Source organism: Manis javanica, chromosome 6 (assembly GCF_040802235.1).
Source record: "Manis javanica isolate MJ-LG chromosome 6, MJ_LKY, whole genome shotgun sequence".
In the NCBI taxonomy this organism is placed as follows: domain Eukaryota; kingdom Metazoa; phylum Chordata; class Mammalia; order Pholidota; family Manidae; genus Manis; species Manis javanica.
The window spans coordinates 128,306,407-128,321,862 of NC_133161.1; the positions used below are offsets into that span (position 1 = coordinate 128,306,407).

General features: G+C 34.6%; 2 pseudogenes; one reads left to right on the top strand and one right to left on the bottom strand.

The window, feature by feature from the left end:
* The first annotated feature begins 4,517 nt into the window (after nt 1-4,517).
* Nucleotides 4,518-5,453, top strand: LOC140850190 (olfactory receptor 4P4-like; annotated as a pseudogene).
* A 6,617-nt stretch (nt 5,454-12,070) lies between these two features.
* LOC140850191 (olfactory receptor 4C11-like) lies at nt 12,071-12,994 on the bottom strand (annotated as a pseudogene).
* Between the last annotated feature and the right edge of the window lie 2,462 nt (nt 12,995-15,456).

A 15,456-nucleotide genomic window follows, 5' to 3' on the forward strand; every position in this document is an offset into this window, starting at 1 on the left:
CAGATGAGGCCGAGCCTAAGCATCCGTGAGCATTCAAAGCCAGGAGAAAGCACCAACTAGGAGACATGATACAAGGATTGATGTCCTTCCTGTGCTTCCTCCCTTCTATGCTTCCTTGTGTTTTTGGTTGTCCTTTCTGCCAAGTTTATGAAGAAAATAATGTTTATTCTTTTATCCTTCCTTTTCTTTGTGTCCCATTCCCCCACCTTCTTTGCCAGTAATGGTAACCTCCCACCAATTACAGAGGTTTATTGATCTATCTACTCCACACATTAGGATCTTAAACTGCCCATGTTGGACTGTAAATGCCCATCTTCAGATCTTTTTTGTCCTAACCCATCTCGGACTTTCCTGAGTGCAACCTAATACTATGGCAGTCCGCATTAGTTCCTCTCCTATTTTTCAGAAACATGAAGACACAGAGCAACCAGAGCTTCCAGAACTTCTCTGACTATACATTATGAAGCCTGCAGGAGAAAAGTGCCAATTTTTTCAACTAGGTGCAAGTGGAAAGTAAATCCCAGAAGCCAGCACAGTATTGTGGACATTGACACAGCAACATTTGGCCATGACCCATTCAGAAATGCCTCTGGGAACGTAACTACTTAAAGCTTTCAAAGGCCTATTAATTCTTGTGTTGTTGTGTAAGGTTATATTCTGTCTTCTGAGCCCAGTTCTCATCAAGCATATCCATAAAATAGATGTACCTTAGGACCTAATTACTCATGGTGGCTTCTACAGGAATTTAAAATACCATTTGTTTGGGTGTTTTTTTCATCTGACCTATTCTTTAGATGTGACATTGACATTCGAAATTCCTAGCCTGCTTTCCTGAGGGATAAAGATGCACTTGTCATTGCATTGCTGATAGCTTTAGTGAATATTTGGAGTGCATTTCTCTCATGAATGTGTAGAAGGTTTGCAAATAGGCATGCTGATTTTAAAAAAATATTAGCAGAGAATTATATGTGTTTGTGTGATTCCCCTTTGTAATTGTCTGCATTTCATTCCATAGTTTGGTACCATAGGCTAACTGTCAGATATGTGAAGGTGGAATTCTTCCTGATGCAGCCTACAGCTCTCCTGACAGCCACTGAGATCTGATGGTTTGTGAACTGCCCGTGTCTCCTTGGTTTGGGAAGTGTCCCACCAACCATGAGCGTGGCTAATTGTGTGTTATCTATATTTATTCTATATACTTACTTTCTAAAGATTATAACTTCTCTTGAAGGATATGACTTTTAGATTACTGTAAAAATGTCCTAGTAGACTTTAGTTTTAATTGCGCATTATTTATAAGAAAAGTTCCCTTTAAGAACAGTAGAGATAGTAAGACATTTTGAAGGTGGCTGTGAATTTCATTGTGTCCTAGTTTTTGATTATGTCAATGCTCCATCTTACTATTAAGAATTAGACCACTTTATGCTTGAATATCTACAATAAGGAAAAATTTCTCATATTTCAAATTACTTGCCATCTTAAAATAGACTAGTTTCATCTGAATCAACTAAGGTAAGTTTCTATCATGTTACATTCTGTTGCACTAAGAGAAAATTTAAATGTGTAGTGGAAACTTATTTAAACGTAAGAGTCCTTATATTTAAGCAGAAAACATAACCAAAATGGCAGGCATAATTTATGTTTGATACGGCCAAATGTAGTAACTGCTTGACAATATTTTTGCATTGAAAAAAAATGAGACTAATGATTAGTTTTAAGAAACAGCTTAAGATAACCAATCCATTTTCAAGCTAACAGATTTTCACAGATTGCTGAAATGCAAGTTTACCTGATAACACTTAGTAAATGCATGTTATGATATTTTTTCTAAGTTTTCCACTATACTTGGTATAGATGTTTGCATGAAAATTTCTCACTTTGAAAAACATTTCACTCAAAGGGCCAGACTGAAAAAGGACAATGACTGAGTTTTAGTGTTTTAGGAACCACATATGTCATTGGGACATTTCACATTTCCTCCTGTATTCCTCATTAAATTTTTGAATTATGTAATGGTATCTGCATTGTATGAAAGAGGATAATGAGTGTTAAAGAGATTAAGCAGTTAGTTCTCATATCACACTGGTCAGCTTCTTTAACATTCCTCAGTGTTTCTACCTTTTTCTATGGTGCACCTGTTCTAACCACTTGCTCAAAGGTTGCCTGGGAGTCTTTATTCAACAATTGTGGCATCAATTTTTACATATGTTTTAGTAATATCTCCAAATCAAAGTGCTGTTTTTAGTGACAATGATTCTCCTCTCCTGACTTTTTTTTACCTTTCCTTCAGCTAACTGCACTTATCATATCATGTGCTCTCTCAGAGTACAAGGTGGGGTTTTAAGAGTTACTATAGATTAAACACCAATGATGGTCTATGAAACAAGCCAGAATCTTCATTGAGGTGTACATTTTGGAAAAGCTGAAGGAAAATTATTTTATTTCTGAATGTTTTACAATCAGAGCATTCTAGAGTACAAGTTTATTTTCAATGTTCCATATATTTTTACACACCTAAATATTAGGAAAGACAGGCAGGATGTCTGCTAACCCAGCATCTTGTACATTATTTTCTACTCAGATGAGCATTCAAAACAGTCCTTTCATTATTATTTCTCATGACACCCTTCATCATCCTTATTAGCTTTCACACATGAAATGTAGCCCTGGATCAAGGGAGAATCAGGTAATCTGTCTCCTACATTTACAGTGTACTATTCTCCAATCCTTAGATTCTCTATTTGAGTCTCCACTATTTACATCAGAGATTTGAATTAGCCAAGTGATTTCAACTTTTAACTTGCTCACTGTCTACTTATATAATAATTCTCTGTAAATCAATTTATTTTCTGTAAATAAATCTATCTGAGAAATTAACATTATTTCTACCTTATAAACTAAGGATCGTTATCTGTTGCAGCAAGTAGAGCATAGGTGAATGTTTCCCATACTCCAAACATTTCAGCACCCTTTACTTCCACTCAGTTGCTGAACACACTCTGTGGCTGATGGTTATTTTGTTTTGTCATATAAAGAAAGGAGGACAAGTCATGTTGTGATATGAAAAAATGAAATAAGGAACAAACTGAAAATTTCTACTTTATGAATTTAGAGTTTTGAATAGAAATTAAAAATAGAATTGATGTCTTACAGTATGGACCCTTTTTAAAATGCCAAAGCTGTCCATTTTTGACATATAAAACCTTTCAAAGACTATACAGAACTTAGATATTGAGTCTGTGAGTCACTATTGATGATGGTTTCTAAATAGTCTTAAAGGAAGAGCATTTTGTGCTTTTTAAATAGACACTTGGGGGCCAGATAGGACTCTCACTTCAGATCCAGAGTAAGGTAGAAGGTGTGCTCCCTTTTGCAAAGCCATGGGGTCAGATAATTCCTCATCAGAGGGTAAGATAGCTCCTGGAAGTGCTTTCTCTCTATCCTACACTCATTTTGCAGTAAAAATAATTCCTTAAGATTGACAATAGGTATTAAAGATGCAAATTCCTGAACTTTTCATTAATGTATTTTTACAACAATACCACTGGGTGCTAGTAATACAACTAGCCATAAAGTTTGTAAGTTACCTCTGTATCATCTTTATCTTGTTCCTTCTTAAGGTTGTATCTCAAAAAAGAACTTTCTAGCAAGAGCCATGGCACAGATACAATTCAAATATTTGTGCAATTTAATGACCTTATCTTCACCAATCACCAGCACAAATTTAAATGACATTATATTGAATGACATTACATATTAAATTCTCTTCAATACATGAATTGTAAATATGAGAAATGCGTAAATTTTCTGAATTCTTTGAAAACTTTTTGTTATAAATTGATGTTCTTTCTTTTGCAGTATAGTTTTCAACTATTCTTTCCTTGTTAATATAACAGTAGTTTCATTGGTTTAAAATGGCCCATTGAAAATATTTCATCACATAGCATAAATTACCATAATCTACACAAATTAAAGTTCTGTAGTTCAAGTGGGGGGGGTGTCTAAATTCATTTAAATTTCTTTTAGTTTAATTCCCATAAAACTGAAGGAATTTGGTCAGATAATTTTTAAAGAAGGAAAATTGATTGTATATATATATAAGGCATAAATATTGAAAAATATGTAAAAAATTTTCTTGTTTTTATTCAATTAGATTAAATAATAAAGTTAACAGTTCTTGTTTTCTAAATAATATAATTAACATTAATAAAATGTTTTTATTTTCAAAATAATAGTTGCATACTTTATTCACTACCAGTAATATTAAGTAAAATATATAGATATTTTACCATTACACAATTTCTCTGCAGTGAATATATAAATCAAGAGACATAATAAAAGAAAAAACATTCAATTCAATAAATCAAGCATTATTAATATAAGATCCATTCATGTCAATCTACTTTGTAGTAGATATTGTATCATTGTGTTAATATTGTTAACTTTTCACCAAATTTACGTTTTATTTCTTTCAGATATATAATTAATTTGTGTTTCACATACAATAAACACAAACTATGAAAATCCATAGAAACATCACAGAATTCATTTTTGGGGGACTTTCTTATAACCAGAACTACAAATATTTTGCTTTGTGCTCTTCTTCTTCTGTTACGTGGCTCTCTTGGTAGGAAACCTTCTGATCCTTGTCTCCATCCAATGCAGTCCTCTTTTTCACCAGCCAATGTACAACTTCCTCCTTCACTTAGCCTCCATAGACATCTGCTATACTTCTACTGTGACACCAAAATTAATTGTTGACCTTCTAGTGGAAAAGAAAAACCATCTCCTACGGTAACTGCATGTTACAGGTCCTTACCATGCACTTCTTTGGCGGTACCGAGATCTTCATCCTTACGTCCATGGCCTTTGATCGCTACGTTGCCATCTGCAGACCTCTCCACTACATGACCATCATGAGCAGGACAAGGTGCAACCTGCTGATCTTAGCTGCTTGGGGTGGTGGGGCTCTTCATGCTTTTCCTCTGTTTTCTACAGCAGTTGGGCTGCCCTTCTGTGGTCCTAATGAGATTGATCACTACTTTTGTGATATTTTTCCTCTGCTGAAAGTTGCCTGCACCGACACCTATATCACCAGTGTTCTCGTGATTGCCTTTTCAGGTGTGGTTGCCTTAGTCACCTTTGTTGTCCTATTTGTTTCTTATGGCATTATATTGTTCACTCTAAGAAACCTCTCGGCTGAGGGGAGACGCAAAGCTCTCTCTACCTGTTGGTCTCATATCACTGTGGTCATCTTATTTTTTGGTCCTGACATCTTTATCTACCTTAGACCTCCTACTACTTTTCCTGAGGACAAAATACTTGCACTATTTTACACCATCATTGCTCCTATGTTCAATCCCTCAATCTACACACTGGGAAATACAGAGATGAAAAACACTATGAGAAAAGTCTGGTGTCAAACATTATATTCCAAGGCAGCACACAATTAACAGGAGAAGGTGTATTGGCTAAGCAAATTTGTGAAAGAAGAGGGGTAAACGTGAAAGAAAAAGCCAGGAACTATCTCATAGATTATATTCACCACCAGTACCCTGAATGGAATGAAAGAGAATATAGACTATAGATGAAAGTAAAAATTAAATCAATACTAATCCTTGTGTACAAAAAGTACCTTCAAACTAAGTTCATTTGTGGGGTGTATATATAATTGGCTATGTCAAAAGTGCAATTGGGACAAACCAAATAAGTCAGTCTTGTATTGATCAGTAAATTATAAAGGAAAAATATTAATGATAATGTTATGAGAAACTTTGGATTTAGGGGTGAGCCTACATAGTGACACATCTTCTGTTGTTGTGTAGATTTGAAGTCTAAAATTAAAATAATAAATTTAACTTTTTGATCGAAAAATATGTATACATTTTCTAGTGTTATTCAGAAATCTGTTGTGCAAGAAAAATATTTAAAGTAGAATCTGTTTTAAAGTAGTTCCTGGGGTTGACTCTCCAATGTCCCATCGAAACTAATAATCATAACTAGTGAGGTCAGAATGAGAATCTGTAATGCAGAATGCTGAAAACAATTATATTCCATGTATTCGCCAGAATGTAATAACATTTCCCACTAAACTCAAGAAACTATATAATAACATTTAAGTATGGACCTGCCCAAAATTGATAAGCAAATTGGCAGTCATTATATCCAACAAACTTGGCAGCCATTGGATCCAAAGATCTTTCCTACAACATTAAGAAAAGAAAAACTGGAAAAGACAAGTAAGATAGGTTTAAAAACAAATAAAGTAACAACTAAAAACCAAAATGCCTGTTGGCTTCACTCAGATGTTTATATCAACTTTATTCCTAATTGCCAAATCTGGGAAGCAATGAAGCTGTCCTTCAGTAGGTGACTAGATGTATTTAATACAACAACGGCATATAGTTTAGTGCCAAAATTAAATTAGGTGTCAAACTTGGAAAAGACATTCAGGAAATTTAAATGCCCATTACAAAGTGAAAGAAGACAATCTGAAAGTTCTACCTTACTGTATGATTTCAACTATGACATTATGGAAAATGCAAACCTATAGAAAAAAATCAGTGGATAACAAAGGTTAGAGAAAAGGGAGGGATGAATGTGCAGAGCGCAGAGGATTTTTCAGGCAGTGAAACTTCTGTATGTCACAGTTTTGGATAGATTGTACAACACCAAGCATGAACCCTAGTGTAAAATGTGAATTTTGGGTGATAAATAGGTGTCAACGTAGATTCATTTGACTGTAACATGTGGAACACTCAGTAGGGGAGGTTGTCCGCATGTGAGCAGAACGGGGATATGGGTTTTCCCTGTACTTTTCTTTCAGGTTTGCTGTGAACCTAAAGTTGTGTAAGAAATAAAATCTATTAAATAAAAATACATTGTGACACAATGTATCAAGCAAATTCTCTTGTCAGGGCAATGAAGAAACATCTGTGAAATCCTTTCGAAAAACCGGAAGGAACTTTTAAGAAAGTATATTTGTACATGCATAATAGGATTTGAACTAAGATCTCTTAAGATATAGACTTAGGTAAGACACAGAACACCTAGATCATTTATTATCAAAGGCTTTTGGTTTTTAATGTTAAAGAGTCTATTACTAAACTTACAACAGGTTTTAAAAGAATAATAAGGTATTATTTTGAATATAATATGGCCAATTAATTGAAAAATATATAGAATGTACAAAATTCTCAAATGATATAAACTACCACAACTCATTTAAAAATAATTAATAGATAATCTCAATATCTATTTATCTTAAAGAACTGAACTTTCTGTCTCAAAACTATAAAATAGAAATCTCTCCATTTTCCCCTTTTATATATTGCTTCACTAGTGAATTATTCAAAAACTTAAAGAAGAAACCATACTTACTCTACATAAATGTTAAACAAAAAAAGGAGCAATTACATCTGAATTCATTTTATACCACCACCATTTCTCTGATACTTATCCATTTTTGAAGTATTGTAATACATTCTTTAGATTTTTTTCATAGATAGTAATATCACATGTAAAAAAACAGGTTTGTTTCTTCCAATCTGAGTGAATTTTTTTTCATTGTAGTGAGTTTTTGCAAGATTTCAGGAAATTATATCAATATACAAAAATTCATTGTATTTTCCATTAGTAAAAATTAATCAGAAAATGAAATTTGTAGATATCATGTGTAGTAGAATCAACACATGAAATATTTAAGGATAAATCTCACAACAAGATATATGTAACAGCATATATGAATTGCAGAAGTCTTTAGAGAGAAATTTAAGAAGACATTAATAATAGAGAATAATTCCATGCTTACAGATCAGATGAGTGTACTTCATTAAGAAGTCTATCTACACAACTGAAATTGCTATTTAAGAAAGCACCCCCAATATTAGAGCAGTCTTTTTTATTGCAACTTAAAAGATTTTTCTAACATTAATTGAAATGAAAGGCATACACATTAGCCCCCACAACATTATTAAAGGGCAAACTTACCGAAGAAGTAACTTCAAGTAACTTACCGAACCTGATTTAATGGTAGATTATGAAATCAAAGCACTATGATATTTTTATAAATGTATACAAGAGATCAATGAAATAGCGTGTCTGAAGGATGTCCAATGGAAATGTTTTACATACAGGTTTGTGGACGATGGAGGGGAGTTAATTAACTGACCTCACATGTACACATTTTGGACTTATATGACCTGGTTAATTGATATTTCAAGGTCCACTTTCTATGTAAATCTATGTCTAAAACTTAAACCAATATACATATCCTAAAACATGTTGAGCTTTTCAAAATAATTTCAGAGAATTGTCCCAAATGTGTTTGAATAATTGGTTTTTAAGTCTCTGCATTTTATTTTATCCTACTGGAAAAGATTCAGCAGAATGAATATCTGAGGAGACAAGTCTTCCCAAGGTGACTAAAGCTACTTGTATAGCCACTTAGACATGATTAAGCAAGTGAGTTAACCATGCCACCTTTTCTGAAGAAATGTCTGCCAACTGTGTTTTAGGGCAGTTACATGCTACTTAAGTGTATTCTATTTAATTTCATTGTTATGTCTATATGTTCTCTTGCCACAGAAGATAATTTCATTACTATAAAAATACCTAAGCTCACTTTAGTTTAATTGTATATGAATCACAAGCAGAATTCCAGTTGATTACGAGAGCGGTAAGTTAAGAGTTAATGAAATCTTCAAATTGCAGTGGACTATACTGAGTCCATTTTCATGCTTTTATATTTTCCTGTATTATTATCAAGGAATGGCCCAGTTTTTGATAGCATATCCCAGGGACATGTAATTTCTTAACTCTGAAAAACCTGCCATCCTAAAATAAACTTCTTTCGTCTGATTCATTTAAGGTAAGTGTTTAAAAGACCATATTCTGATACCACGAGAAGAAAATTGGACTTACAGTGAACACTCTACTTTAACTATAAGAGAAATTATTCTTATAATTTTGGTAGCACCACCAGAAGAGATTGCAGCATTTTTATGCAATACTCCCAAGGAAATAAGGCAATAATTTGACTACGTTTTGATTAAAATCCAGGGAAACTTCAGGGAAGTGATCAGTGTTAAGGTGGTAAGGTCTGCTCAACAACAACCGTTTCTTAATTTTCTTTCTTTTTACTTAACAGATTCCCAAAATTGAATGTATCCTGATCATTTCCATTACATCTGAACTGTGATAAACATTTATTTTCTTTCTTCATATACCTCGTTTGTATGAAAATTTCAGAATTTCTCACTCAAAAAGCGAAAGGAACTTTTGAACCGTGTTATGTGCATAAACTGTGTTATGTGTATGAACCATGTATGGGACTGCAGTTTTTCATATTGTTCCCGGTGTTCCTAGTTATATTTCTGAATTCTATAAAACTATATCAGCTCTATATATGTGAACAATGATGCTGAGACAGGTTAGCAATAACCTCTATCTTCAGAAAGTTATGGAAGGAGAGAAAGTGAATCCATTTCCCAAGAACCTTATGAAGGCTTTTCATATGCATTAAGGGAATATTTTTAAAAGTTGGTGAGGATAATGTCTATGCTTGTCCTGGGTGACTGATTTTTTTACAGTACATTGGCAAGACTGAAGATTTAATAATCTACACACCAACCCTATGTAATACAACTAAAGTGAAAAATAAGACAAATGTAAAACAACATTTCACTTAATATCCAACATCTGAAGTAACTAGGTAACTGGTTTTCATTTTATATTCAGATGATTTCTGCTATGTAACTACAATTTGAATAAAAAAACAGGTCACCATTTAGTTTATTGTACATGTCTTCAAGTTTCTATGCTTTTCATTGCTGTCGCTAGTCCACCACTTGCAGAATGGGTCCATAATATTTCTTCCTTTTGTCCTTTATTGCTTCCATTAATTGACAAATAGAGCAAATGTGGTCTAGAATATATAATATTATGTGTTGCAATGATGACAACAATTCTCTCACTGGACTGCACTCAACCACCCCTGTCACTTCTTGCTAACTGAAGTGACCATAATATCATTTCCCTATGATTGCAGGAAGAGATTTCAAGAGCTACTGTGGAGGAAACATTTATGATGATGAGAACACAAACCAGAATCCTACCTGAAGAATGAACATTTTGCTGAAACTTATGGAAAATGATTTCACAATGATTTGGAATTGAAAATGCTGGACCATATATTTTTATGAGCTGCAAGATACACACACATAAACCCTCAGAAAGAAAGACTGGGTGATCTGTAATCTCTCACCTTTCATATTTTTTTCTATTGAGAGGACGATTCTTCCTCTTGCCACTCCCCTTTGTGTCTCCAGAGAGAGACACCCCTCTCAGTCTGCTCTCAAGTGGGGACAGAACCCTGACTGAGTGGGCATCAGCACAGCTGTCCACTCTACACAGCCTATTACTTTCTGATGCCAATAAATCACTTAGATGCCCTTGATCTGGGGCTCCTTCATTGACTAGTAGGGTTTTGGTTATTTACAGTTGCACCCAGTTTAAGTTGTTTACCAACCTACTTTTCTATCTGTTATCTTGAAAGCAATTTTTTTTAGTAAAAACACTTATATATATAGTAAAGACTATGTCCTCTCTTAAATAGGAATTGGGGTTAGCTGTAATAAGGTAAGGAGTGAATTTATTAATGAACTAAAAAATCATTGAACTCCATTTAAGTATTGTCCATTGTTGGACACTATGAGCCTGATAACTATTTTGGCTTTGTAAGTAAAATGGAGACTAGGAAGCCTTATTGCAATACAATACTAAGCTCATACAAGGAAAAACAATGTGATTTTTTCTTGATGAAATTAGAGTGGAGTAATAAAAAATATCTTTGTCAAGACAATACTTTTATTGCTAAAGTTTTCCAATGAATTAGTTGCAACAGTCCTAGAAATGAAATGAAACCTTATAACAATTACTAAGGAGGTGATACTTCAATACACTGAAATCAACAAATGTTAACTGATCATGATACAACCACTTGCATGCACAGCCAAGGTACAGCTGTTAATCTCTTCGGTCACATGTCACATGTTAACAATTATATCATGTCAATCTATATGACACCTTTATTAGGAATGTACAGGTAGAGAAAGAATGTGACAATAATGGGCTAAAACAGTGGGTTCTCTCTAAGTCCACTGACTGAAGACAAGTGTCAGTGATCACTACCCGGATGCCTATGGTGCTTTCCTTCATTTCACTCACATATTCCAACTTCACATAGAATAATGTCATCACTTTTTTTCTCATCAAACCAGGTTATTTTCAAATACCTTTAAGTACTTCTATCTCAAAAGGTATGCAGTAATTCTAGTGTATTCTTAATTATTATTTAGTCTTGATAATGTGCATTCTGTTACTTTTTAATTCTGAGAGTTACAGAATTTCATTGTTGTAGTCCCTACACACCAATCATATAAGTAGCTGAATATGTCAAGGCCTTTGTAACACTACATTTAAAAAATCCCATACATAAGTCTCATTTATCTTAAGAGCTAAAGAAATCAATCAGAACTATAATAGAATATCATTATATTAAAAATCCTTTGATACAGTAGTATGGAAAATTTCAAGGCTAAATTAATGATAAAATGAAATGAACTTCTTGATACACAGAGTGAGTTCCTTTGCTTTGAAAGAGATCAAGAGAAAGCAGGACATCTTATTTCAAAAGTGTTCTGGAGGGAATTAGAAATCATAGCAAACCAGCTACACTTTATTTATGAATCCTCACATATTTGAACTGCTGTGATTATATATATATATACATATTTTTTCTTTCTTTCTATCAAACTAGAGAGTATACTGTATAGTGAGTTGTATTTCACATTCAGCAATGCCAGTATTGTACTCTCAGGAAAAGAGGGAGTCAGGCTGAGGATGTTAGGAAAGCTACTAGTTTGAGGACAGAAACACAGAAAAAAGTAAGGAGGTCAGGTGCATTGTAGTTGAATGCATGGGGGAGTCAGGATACACACTATGATATTGATCTGTAGAGATTCAGTTAAACCGTGACTCAGCAAATACTCAACCAAGGCCTGCAGTCAGTTCATCTTTTGCTTTCAGAGGTAGTTTTGATATGCCACAGCTTTCTCATGGCATTTTTCACTTCTGCATTCCTCAGTGTGTAGATGACAGGGTTGAGGAAGGGTCTCCCAATGGTGTAAAATACGGACAACATCTTGTCCATGGGGAAAATGGTTGGGGGACCTGTATAGATGAATATACAGGGACCAAAGTATAAGATGAATACAGTGATGTGAGAAGTGCAAGTGGAGAGAGCTTTTTTCCTCCCTTCTGCACTGTGGTTTCTCAGAGAATGTAAGATGACAATGTATGAGATCATCAGGATCACAAAACTGAATGAGCAAAGGGCCCCACTATTAGACACCACCAGTAGGTTGATCACATAAATGTCCATGCATGCAAGTTTCAATAAGGGCTGCATATCACAAAAAAAGTGATCGATCAAATTGCGTCCACAGAAAGGCAACTTCAAGGCCAGGATAATCTGAGCCATAGAATGTATAAAAGACCCAATCCGTGCAAGAACAATCAGAATGATTCAGACCTGCCGACTCATGATGGTTGGGTACCGCAAGGGCTTGTAGATGGCCACATAGCAATCAACGGCCATGAGGACGAGGACAAAGATCTCCATGCAGCCAAATAAATGTAGTGCAAAGACTTGAGTCTTGCACTCATTATAAGATATGATTTTCTTTGCAGAGAGAGCATCCACAATGAGTCTAGGGGCTGCGGAAGTTGAAAAGCAGGAATCAGCAAGGGACAAATAAAACAAGAAGAAGTACATGGGGCTCCCAAGTGTTTGGCTGGACTTGATGGTCACAATAATAAGCAAATTCCCCACTACTGTTCCTACATAGAATACGAAGAAGATTACAAAGACCATTTTCTGCCTCATAGGATCCTGTGTCAGTCCTAAGAGTATGAATTCAGTTACGCTGCTATTTTGTTGTGTCATTTTAGTTGATGGAGAAAGCAAAGGTTAAAAATAATCTGCCAAGGGAAAAAGAAAAATTTTATGATATGAAGACATATCTGGAGGTCAAAATGCTAGATCACTTTTCAATGGGTAATTACTTACCTGCTGTGTACTGTTTTTATCTGAATAGTATGGAATTCTTAAAATCAATTTGATATGTTTACCTGATTGTATATTGTATATATTACACAATATGCTTTTACATTCCTTGAACCAAGTTCAGTTATAAAATACTCTTCCAAAAATATATATATATATAAATAATGTTTGTCTATGCAATTCAAAGTCTTTCTTAATAAACCTAAACACATTCACACATACAGGAGATGAGGTGTGGGTGGAGAGAGACACAATACACATCAAATTTTAACAATGAAAACCCCACCGGTTGGCCCAGTCCATCATAAGACTTCCTTAAATGTGTTGCTTTGACCAAGTTTATTTCCTTTCATTTTACCTCTCTTACCTCTCTAGTTATTTAGGCTTAAATTCAGCTCTATTCAACATTGTACTATTTTACTATACTATGTTGTATAAAGGCAAATCCTTTCCCCATTCATTGTTTTTCTGAGTCTTTCAACATGCTTCATTAATGCATTGAGTCATTGAGACTAAAATAAAGGAGAAATACGGGAAGAAAATTTGCTGTAAATCAGAACAATCTTTTAAATTTATGGTTCACTGTTAAGCACCAGGGGTTGAGAAATGAGCTCAGAAAGCTCCAAATCATCACTAAAACCTTCAGTAGAATTTTTGTGATATTTATTTTGACCATCATGTACTCTGATTTCAAGTAAGAAAAGATAGAAATAAAGAGAATTAATATTTATTAATGTTTGACTATGTGCCAAACAGTGGATGCCTTGTTTATGCCCCTTTATATTCTCCAAACAGTAGCATAATCCATAACAAATTTTAGTGCCAAACTGGTAAAATATACTTACAACACACATTCCAGATAAAAGCATAATTTTCAAGGATCAATGGATTTCACTCTGCAATCTTAAAAACACACACAAAAAAATGAATAATGGGCAAAAGAACCAATTATAAATAACATGCTCATGTAGAAAGATGTTCAATTTCACTCATAGTTAAATATATTCAAATTAAACTTCCAATTAGATTATCATTTTCACTTATGTTGAATAGAGTAATCTTTACAATAAAAGACTGTTGACATATATTGATGACAAACTGTGGGACACAGTCAATCCCACACATTATTGGTAGCAATTTAACTGGGTTTAATTTCTTAGGGAGTGACATTCAACACATATATCATAACAGCACATAGACGTTGATCCAATGATTCCATTTTCTACAGATAAACTCACTACAAGGACAAAGAAAATTATTACAACTCTTTCCATTATAGCAGGAAAGAAGTCCAAACCCTTCAGAAGGGAGCTAAATGATCCAGGCATGACAATTCATTGATAATAAACATTGATGAAGTTATTGATGATAACATGGTCTCTAAAAAATATTTTAAAATTAAAAATAGAGAACAGAATGTGTGCTTAGCATGACAAGTTTTAATTAAAAGCATGATAATATATATTACAGTTAAATGCACAATCTTATACAAAAAATTTGTATTTAGAAGAATACCAAAAAAGCATGTACTTGTACTTCTTGTGTGAAGAAATTGCATTGTTTGTGTTAGAGATGTGAGCAATGCCAAATTGTTAGGATGTGCTCTTTTGTATTTACTATCATGATGATTAGTGATGCACTAAAAACACAGCTTTTAAAAATCTTATCTTGAGGGCGGAGCCAAGATGGCGGCATGAATAGAGCAGCAGAAATCTCCTCCCAAAACCACATATATCTATGAAAATATAACAAAGACAAATCTTCCTAAAATAGAAACCGGAGGACACAGGACAACATCCAGACCACATTCACACCTGCGAGAAGCCAGCGCCTCACGAAGGGGGTAAGATACAAGCCCCAGCCGCGAGACCCGAGTGCCCATTCCCCCAACTCCCGGCGGGAGGAGAGGAGTTGGAGAAGGGAGGGAGAAGGAGCCCAGGACTGCTGAACACCCAGCCCCAGCCATCCAGACCAGAGCGCAGACACAGTGCATGCGTGAGGCCCTAGATACTGTGGAAAGAGGGCAGCAGGACTGGTGAGAAGGTGCCTGAGGCTGACGCTGGAGAACAAAGAAACTGGAGCAGCAATTTTTTTTTCTCTTTTTTTTTGGTGAGTGCTTTTTGGAAGTCTTAAAGGGACAGGGACCCCAATACTAGGGAAACAGGGTAGCAAAACCGGTAGGCAGGTGCCTGAGGCCAGTGCCTGAGGACAAAGAAAAGTGAGCATTTTGTTTTTTATTATTATTTATTTAATTTTTGTTGTTGCTGTTGTTGTTGTTGTTTTGGTGTGGTGAGTGCATTTTGGAAGTCTTAAAGGGGTAGGGTGGGACA